At 41.0% G+C, this 9,822-nt stretch overlaps 1 long non-coding RNA gene across 1 annotated transcript; it reads right to left on the bottom strand.

Moving 5' to 3' along the window:
* Positions 1-856: 856 nt before the first annotated feature.
* LOC143419584 (uncharacterized) lies at positions 857-7,253 on the bottom strand. Its single transcript, XR_013099603.1, has 2 exons — positions 6,679-7,253; positions 857-2,532 (listed from the first exon to the last, which is right to left on the bottom strand). It is a non-coding gene; the product is annotated as an uncharacterized LOC143419584 (long non-coding RNA).
* Between the last annotated feature and the right edge of the window lie 2,569 nt (positions 7,254-9,822).

Raw genomic sequence — 9,822 nt, 5'->3', positions numbered from 1 at the left:
CAAATCCCTGCCACAACATAACATGCTGGTGGACATTTTTGTCCACGAACAAGCTGAAGGGATTTTTGAACAAACCCAGAGGGTCGACAAACATTTAATTGGAACCATGTTTATTTCTCAGCAGCATCAATAGTAACAAAAACTCAATTTAGATTTTGCTGGCAAAGTCGATTGTTCTTATCTATTTGAAGTACATCCTATAAACCTTTTATTCCAAAATATTGCGATACAGGATACATTTTTTTCAAACAAGAACTTTATTAAACAAACAATGAGTTTACAACACACTGTTACGAACTTGTATGTCCATGTGTTTGTTTGTGCAGGTGTTGTGTTTTTTCTATGTTAATTTAGCTGTGCCAGGGCCCTGTTCCGATTGGTGCGTGGATATACTGCCCCGGCGTGATTGGATCCAGCTGGAGGACCCGCCCATTAAAAGGAGGCAGGAGTGCTACAGCGGGAGAGGTCCTCGCGGTTCTCCTCATCACCCAGCAGTAGTCCTGTGGTAACTGCTGGCTGCAGTACGCTTGAAAGTTGTGGAAGTGGAGTGGGTAGGGGTGAGCTGCAGTTTCTTTTGACCACCCGTTTTCTCCTGTTTTGAGTTAGTTAAGGAGGTTAGACTCTGTCTTTATTTTTGACTTTGTTTTGGTAAGGTCAGGGGTGCGGGATTTGTGTAGGTTTGTTTTGTTTATTGTTTTGGCCTTGGCTCACCCTGAAGTGCTGACACTCCCGTTTTGGTTCTCTTTATTCACATTGTAAATAAATCACCTTGTATTTAACGGATTTGTTTCGTGTGACTGTGTCAGTGGTTTTGTGACATTTTAAGTACAATGAAGGAATACAAGACAGTCAGAGAGTTTTCAGAGAACTACGTGCACGGGTGAGAGATTGGATCATACTCACAACCGAGGCATTGCAGTCAGATTTATTTATACCAAGAGACAGTTGCGTAGCATTTCCTGTTTTTCAAGCTTACTTATTAGCATGTGTGTGTGTGTGTGTGTGTGTGTGTCAGGATGTAATGGCATGTGATACAAAAATATATGAACATTTTAATACATTTGAAAGCTTTATAACGGAGGTATCTTTTAATAATAGACATCTGCAGTTTAAACTTAAAAGTTACTTCTATCATTCCCTGCTGTTGTTCAAATATTTTGCATCTTATCAACTTCTAGTCACTTGCGGGTACATTTTCAACTAGAGTGTCATTTAGCAAAGTTAAATGTTCAACATTATAAATTCTTTTTCCTTCGTTGGTGATGGGAAAGATTCTGTCCCATTTTGTGCAGTTCTTGTCTTGAATGTTGGTATGGTTCATTACAGCTGTCAGGCAGTTTTCTTCCATAGGTGCAGGTACCACTCTCAGTATTGGTCTTGGTCCTAGGCAGACCATGCAGTCATCACTAGCATCTTGAGCTGCTTGTTCTGCCAGTAGTAACCAGTTATTTGAGTGTCCTGTGATCCCTGTGGTGACTCGGAACCAGTCGTCTGGCTTTAGTTTTGGTCCCACTATTATGGCAGTTTTCATCGTTTTTGAGAGTGGGCCTGCAGATAAAGCCGGGCTTCCGTTTGGTTCGTCTTCTTCCTGTGGCGCCTCTGTGGATGATGGGACCATGCCTTTCGTTATGTTATTGCATATTGACACGAAGTGATGTGGATCTTTTCCGCTCTTGTAGATAAATAGGGTCAGATGGTAGCAGTTAGAGCTACTTGCCAGCGTTGGAACCAGGTGGGTTCTTTTCTGTGATTTTGGTGGCTTCTCCAGCAATGGGTTGTTCAGCGTGTGGAAGTTGAGGATCAGGTGTTCAGCTGTCTTCGTCAAGTTCATTTGCTTTGAAAGGTTTTTTGCTGATTCTTGCAGTTAACTGCTTTGATATGGCATCCAATCATTTCCAGTATAAGTGAAAACGGTGTCCCATCCTGGGTTGTTTCCGTCTGAACTGGATAGGTACCAGTCGTAGCCTTTCCAGGCTTCGGCTTTGTATCCTCCTATGTAGAATGAGTTAAAAGGTATCCATACGGTAGAGGTGAAGCTTGTCTTGTTGTAACACAGGTAAAGGTCGTCTGTTTTCTTTGCCTGTCCGTCTGTGTCATTACAAGGGTTGAACCCGTGTGTCTGGGAGACAACCAGCAGGCTCAGAAGAGTTGGTAATAGCATGTTGATCATCTTGATTGGATGATTTTCCCTTGGGTGAGCGTCTCTTCTTCTTGACCTTGTGTCTCTCTCTCAAGACCCCCAGTGAGTAGACCCCGGCCAGAGAGGTGGGTTCACGAGTGTTGCCACCTGATCACCCTACCCCCCACCGGGCGAACACAAAGAGGTCTGGAGGAGACTAGGGTCTATGCTTTAGGTAGGCTCTACCCTTTTGGTGTGACTTTGATGAATCCACGAAGGTCGTTCAGCAATTTTGCATGCCGTGGGCGTGGTGATCAGGACCTGGTAGGGGCCTTCCCACCTGGGAGTGCTCCAGTTTTTTCTTTGGAGTACTTTGATCAGGATCCAGTCGCCTGGTTTCAACCTGGAAGAGACTGGAAGAGAATCACTCGGCAGTTGATTGTTCGTTATTATTTCTTTATTCTCTAGCAGCTTTGCCATCCATTCTGCTAATGTTGTTTCTCTTATTGATTTATCTATTGGCTCTATCTCAAAAGGTGTTAGTTTGTTTAGTTGGATAAAATCCATGTGTATGGTATGAAATGGGTGAGGTGGAGTGGGGAAATGACCTCTTTGGGGCCTTAGATTCCCTTGGGCATTATGTTTCTGGCAAATCATGCATGTTCTGATAGGCTCTTGTGCTGAAGCTTCAAAATTTTGAGTATAGAAGTGTTTGGGGAGGATACTCATCATTCCACCCCTTGACAAATGCTTTAAGCTATTTGTCACTAATGCTGCTGTCTTGTGTAGCAATTTTGTAGCCGTGCTCCACACTTTAACCATTTCTTTTGCTCCTCTATAGGAGCGGCTTCCTATTCATTTTGAAGTACATCAAGTGGTATTAGCTGTAAAGTTTCAGACATTAAAGTTCATATTGGTTGCCGTGCGGCCTTCTTTGCGGCTTGGCCTGCGAAGTTATTGCCTTCAGTAATTGCTGAATTATCTTTTTTGGTGTGCAACGCATATTGACTGTCAGTGTGAATATATATATCTTGATCTTTGCGCATCATGCACGTATGATAGCCGTTAGTTATTCACTCTGTGCTGAAAAAGAGGAAGCTAAAGGTTTCGCTTCTAAAACAGTAGGCTGCAGTGTACTAAAAATGTCTGGTCGGGGTTTCATTTCATTTCTTTTTTTTTTTTTTTTTTTTTTTTTAAGGTAGCTTCTGCATACAGCTGTGTTCGGCACCATCTACTTCTGCAGGAAGGAGGGTGCTTGTCACAGTCAGGCAAAGCTAAAACTGTGCTTGTTTGCAGGGCAAGTTTCAAGTCAATAAATGCTTTATCTGCCTCTGGTGTCCATTTTATGTCATCTTTCAGAACTAAGTGTTTGCCATAGATCAAGTTTTGCAAAGGTGGCCAGCAGTGCATATTCAGGTATCCAACATCTGCAAAAGTTGCAAAGACCTAAATAACTCATCATTTGTTGTTTGGCGACAGGCTTAGAAGCGTATTGTACAGCTACTTTTCTGCTGTCTAAACGCTGTCTGCCTTGACCTAGATATGTCAGTTGTCAGTCTGTCAGTTCATGACCTAGATATATGACCTTTGACTGCCACAGTTGTAACTTGTGTTGTGACACTTTGTGACCCTGCTGTGCTAGGTGATATAGCACGGTGAGGGTGTTTGCCTTGCAGTCTGTCTGCGTGTTTCCGGTCACCAGAATATCATCTACGTATAGTAGGAACTTTCCTGGAGCAGGCAGAGTGCAAGTAGACATTGAGTGTTTAAGAGCTTCCGCATATAGTGTTGGACTATTTTGAAAACCTTGTGGTAAGCGTGTGTATGTGTATTTCTGGTTATCAAACGTGAAGCCAAATAGCCCTTGTGACTCTGGGTGCAGGGGCACGGAAAAGAATGCATTAGAAAGATCTATGACTGAGAACCATTTTTCTCTGGGTGACACTTGGTTCAATATTGTATGTGGATTCGCCACAACAGGAGGTATTTGTTCTGTAATGTCATTAATTGCTCTTAAGTCGTGAACAAGTCTATATTTCCCTGTGTTTGCTTTTTTTACTGGAAATATAGGTGTGTTACACGTTGTTTTATTTGTTTTTATGAGAATGCCTGCTTTTTCCATATCTGCTATAACTGGGCGGATTCCGTTTTTTGCTTCTGCAGATAGTGGATATTGCGGCTTCATTGGTCTGTGTTTTGAGATTACCTTTACTTGTATTGAGTCAGCGTTTTTTATCAGGCCGACATCTGTTGGTCCAGTGGACCATAGGGATTTTGGCAAGTTTACAATGTCTGTTTCATCTACAGGTGCCAACTGCGATCATTCTGCCCTCTCAGTTACAAGGCATGAGGCTGGAGAGTCAGTTAGGTGGGTGCTGGGCTTTACATTTAAAACCCACCCCAGAGTGTATCTCATACAGCCTGTCCTGCGGCCTTGAAGCCAGCCCTCATGTGTGTGTTCTGTCTTTTCCTGCAATCTCTGGCAAAATGCCCTTCTTTATCACAATTATAACACCTTCTGTGTCGTTCTTTATCATCTTTATTCTGTTTCCTGCCTTTCCCTTTTTGTGGATTTCTTCCTGTGTATGCAACGATTTCTCCTTCAGTGGTTACTACAAAAACTCCACAGGGCTGCTTTGTTCTTTTGGACTTTCACTGCATGTTCTGCATACTGCAAAGCATCGGGTAGGTTCCCAGTATTTTGGGTGACCCAATGTTTATCTACATGAGCTCTAACTTTTGGGAGGAGGCCCTTCAAAAATGCATTTTTTTAGCTGTTGTTGGTATGGTGTCTCCGGGCCTTCAGTATATTCTAAACCTGAGTTTTGTCGGAAGACTGGGGGCAGTCTATCCAGAAAATCAGAGGCTGTCTCATTTTCTTTTTGTTTAGTCTCTCCTATTTTTGCATAATCAGGTCTTGGGGCTAGTATGGTTCTGATTCTCTCATACACTGGTTGTAGCGCTGCTTGTATTGAGTCAGGACACAAAAAGACAAAGAAAAATGCTGCCAGAAACAAAGCAGAAGTGTCAGGGAAAAACTGAGCTCACAGACAGCTGCATGTGTGGGCTTTCAATAGCATGCAGCCTCTGCTCTAAAAAACAAATAAAACAAAGATAAAAAAAGTGTAACATGCTCATCAACTTAGCAGTGTCCACATATTTAATTCAGCTTCTCAATCCTGTAGGTTTAGCTATTATCTACAGGGTTTGGCCTATTAGTTGTTATTATAAATGTGCTCCACATCTCAGTAATCTTTTATCTAGGATAAATGACAGGTTTTCAAACAGGTTAAGTGCCTCTATGCACCTAATTGGTTCAAATATTGCCTTTATTTTCTTCATCTCATATGTCATTATACTGAGTTTGAGCAAACCTTAAGCTTGATGCAGACTACTTCATAACAATTATCCATCTCACATCATACTGACTAGGATACTTCCTGTTATTATTTTATATCATTATTAATATTATTAATAGTTAGGATCATCTTACTCAGCAAACAGATAATTTAGAATTCATCCAATCTGTACAAATTTGCTTTTTCTCTGAACAGGTTTGTGCCTACTTTTTAGACTGGTCTTCTGTTTGCCTCATCTCAGATCCAACCTTCAGTCACATTCATTCTCTCTGTTGCATGTCGAACCAAGTAGTTTATTATTATATTTTATTTTGTATCCATCAAGGACTGTGGGCGAGCTGCAGTCTCACCCATTTCCAAGATGGAGACATTTATCTTTTCACGCACTTTCCTTGGCTGAACAATGACACAGCCTTAATCTACCTTATGCATCTCTTTTTATAGAAAAGGTTTTCATGTGAATGATTTCCTTTTATTTATTTTATACAATCTGGGCATGATCGTCATGCCAACTATATTTCATTATTTAGTTCTGTTTGGAGGGTCTCCCTTATTTGCGCTTATTTTGGCCGGCACCTGGATGGATTTTCTCCATCCACTGCTCATCAGCGGTTAATTCAGGTCTTGTGGGTTTATTTCCCATTTTAATTTATTTGTTTTATTTTTATTTTATTAATACTGCCAACACATACACTATGAAGTTTGGTGGATACAAAGGTCGGAGGAGGTTATTGAGGCAGCCTTCTACCCTGAGCTAAACTCAGGGCGGCCCCAATTTTATGCGATGAAGCGCAACCTTTTCTCTTCCCCACCACACAATACCTCACAGGAAAACAGAAGAGTAGTACAGAGACCTAGAGTCTCTATTCAAAGGCGTACTTACTCTTTACACACATACATTGCGCCTAAACGAAAACCTGCTTTTACTCGACACTCCTTCCCTTGTTAAAGTTTTTAGCGGGCGCGATCCACACAGGAAGTGCAATCCCGTCTTATAGGTTACTTTCTAACCTTCCCTTGTTAAAGTTTTTAGCGGGTGCGATCCACACAGGAAGTGCAATCCCGTCTTATAGGTTACTTTCGAACCTTCGGCCCACACAGGACCTCCCTTAGTGTCCACACAGGATTCTACAGGTATGAGTGTCGTTGTAAAGTCGATTTATTTCAAACGCATGATGTTTATGACTGTGTTATATTCACCTTCAAAGTAGCGCTGTGTTCTTTTCCGGTGTTATCGAGTCCTGTCGCCGTGAAGCCTGTGTAAGCACCGGCCAGCAGACGAATTTACGACTGTGGGCTTTCCTCGTCTTCCTGGAAGCGAGCGTTTGCAGTGCAGGCGGTCACGACGTCAGGATCCGAAGACTCCGTCTGTGGACAGTTGGACTAATAATCGATATAGTAATATCAGTCAACTCTCCGGCTCGAAGGACCAATTAAATGTCAGTGGTTTTGTGACATTTTAAGTACAATGAAGGAATACAAGACAGTCAGAGAGTTTTCAGAGAACTACGTGCACGGGTGAGAGATTGGATCATACTCACAACCGAGGCATTGCAGTCAGATTTATTTATACCAAGAGACAGTTGCGTAGCATTTCCTGTTTTTCAAGCTTACTTATTAGCATGTGTGTGTGTGTGTGTGTGTGTGTGTGTGTGTGTGTCAGGATGTAATGGCATGTGATACAAAAATATATGAACATTTTAATACATTTGAAAGCTTTATAACGGAGGTATCTTTTAATAATAGACATCTGCAGTTTAAACTTAAAAGTTACTTCTATCAGACTGCTTGGGTCTTGGGGGGGAAGCGAGTGCCTCGCTCATGTTATGGCCTGGCCTAGACGGGTCGTAACACAGATGAAGTATACAAGAGAATAGAACATGAATACAAATAACCAGGGGTAAAAAAAAAAAAAGATTCACAAAAAATTCCCATATATGTTGTGTTTTGAGAGACTTTTTGCTGGTGGAGTCTGATAATGATTTTATGTACAATTCCACATCCTTAAGAAAATAACATTGGAGGCGGGGTGAGTGAGGGGCGGGGATTTAGCCTGGACGCTCTGTTTAGAGCTAATAAAACATTGGGGACATGATAGTGATGGGATTTCCGGCTCTTTTTAGAGATCCGGCTCTTTCGGTTCGGCTCACTAAAAAGAGCCGGCTCTTCGGGTTGTTTTGTTGCTTTAATTAATTTATTATTAACAATAATATAAAATTATGCACAAAAGGAATTACTAACGTAAAAACAAGTGGTTTTATTTATATATGTTTATATATAAATATATGCGGTGGCCCCTAGAGACAAAACACGTACAAACTCCAAAACACATTTCTAGCATGAACTGAACTTCCAAAGCAGAGCTACTAGATCACTTAAATTACACAATTGAAAGCATGTGTGTATTGTTTGTGTATTTATACACAGGCACTCATATATATATATTCAAATAATTTAAAAAAAAAGTTCATTTACCTGTTACTACCACACACCAAATCCAGTCGTTGGTACTTGCTGGCTTGTGTAGCCACAAGATAACAAAGGCTCAACACTGCGCCCAGCATCCTGGAGCACTTCTGTTGTCTTTTGTACGTGTTTTGAGTTTTTATGTGCTTCTGAGTTTGTACGTGTTTTTACGTGCTTTGGAGTTTTTACGTGTTTTGGAGTTTTTACGTGTTTTTACGTGTTTTGGAGTTTGTACATGCTTCAGAGTTCGTACGTGATTTGAAGTTTGTATGTGCTTTGTCTCTAGGGGCCACCGTAAATATACTTTTATTTATTCACTCCACATAAAATGTAATAAATAAATCATATAATACAAAAATCAACTATTCACATTTCAAGTTTTAACTATTTAAATTTTCAGCTTTTTCCTGTTACAAATTTAAAGTGAAAAGAACACAAAACACTGCAAACCACAACACAATTAAATATAAATTATAATATGAAAACAAACAGAAGATGCACATTCTCTGTCATATGGACCTGCATGAATAAACTTTCTCAATCCTTTATCATCTGCAACCGAAAATAGTTGTGGATGATTACTATACCTTTCTAATGTTGTTGTCCCTGCCTCTCTTTCTCTCTCTCTGGCTCTGTTCCTGTGCTACTGAGTGTAACTACCGCCCCTCCCCCCTCTGCCCAGCGTAAAGCACAAGGCTCGCGTGCAGAGTGAAGCGGAAAAAAAGTGCGAGAGAGAGGCTGAGAGAAAGAAAAGAAAAGAAAAACCCCACGTGACGGCTCGCGATAAGGAGCCGGCTCGCGTCGTTCACGTCAAAGAGTCGGCTCTAAGAGCCATTTCGTTCGCGAACGACCCATCACTAGGACATGAAGCCTTCATTAGTGGAACAGAACATTTATATGAAGCTTTTATCTGTCAAATGCAATAAACTTCAGCTGCACCAAACATAAACCTAAATACTGAATCATGGACGCAAACACAAATGAGGCAGAAAAACATTTTTGTTCCACAAACAACAATAAAAGTACCTAAACACAACCACCAATCGAACTGACTGAATTCTCCACAGCTGACATCTACAACTTCTGCTTTTGGTAAGTCAGATACAGACAGTAGCAACAAAATCGACCCTGAATGTGTTGGCAATAACAACCAACACTAGATTCTACGCCCTATAACAGGATACAATTTCAGACGTTTTTGGATGGTGGATTTTGCAGTTGCACACATGCAGTAAAGTCTCCTGGGTTTACAGGAGGTCCAAAATGGAAAAAAAATCCAGTGAGCGGGAGTTCAAAGGGGGCAAAATATTATGCTGATGACAGATGGAATTGTTCAATGGCATTGCTGGAGAAACTGTTGGCTGCAGTTTTTGGAAAATTACAATAATAACAACAATGATGATGATAAGAAGAAAAACATAAAGAAGAAGTAACTTGTCCTGGCAACATATGACGAGTGCAGAGTAGCGATGTTGCAATAACTGTTGTCCCACAGTGCCACCTGGTGCTGATCACTGTGCACTTCCAGCTACAGGAACCCAAGAGCTATTATAAGGTTTAAGTACTTTAATGAAAAAAAGTTATATTTGATTAAACTTTGCATAAATTTGTGTCAGAGGAAAATAGCAGATGGAAAAAGTTATTTAGAGTGTCGGTGACCCAGTGTTTTGTGTATTGTTTTCTTGTAGTTTGGGATTTCAGATGTTTAGTATTGGTTTTGTTCTGTTTGTTTCCTGGTTTACTTTGACAGTCTGTGCCATGCGTTAGTGTTTCTAGTTTGGCGTCTCCATGTCCTGTCTGCCAACTGATGTCAGCTGCCCTGCTTTCCTCTTGTATTTACAGGGAGTGCAGAATTATTAGGCAAGTTGTATTTTTGAG

The sequence above is a fragment of the Maylandia zebra genome, linkage group LG7 (genome assembly GCF_041146795.1).
Source record: "Maylandia zebra isolate NMK-2024a linkage group LG7, Mzebra_GT3a, whole genome shotgun sequence".
Taxonomy (NCBI): domain Eukaryota; kingdom Metazoa; phylum Chordata; class Actinopteri; order Cichliformes; family Cichlidae; genus Maylandia; species Maylandia zebra.
This window is presented reverse-complemented; position numbering and strand designations above follow the sequence as displayed.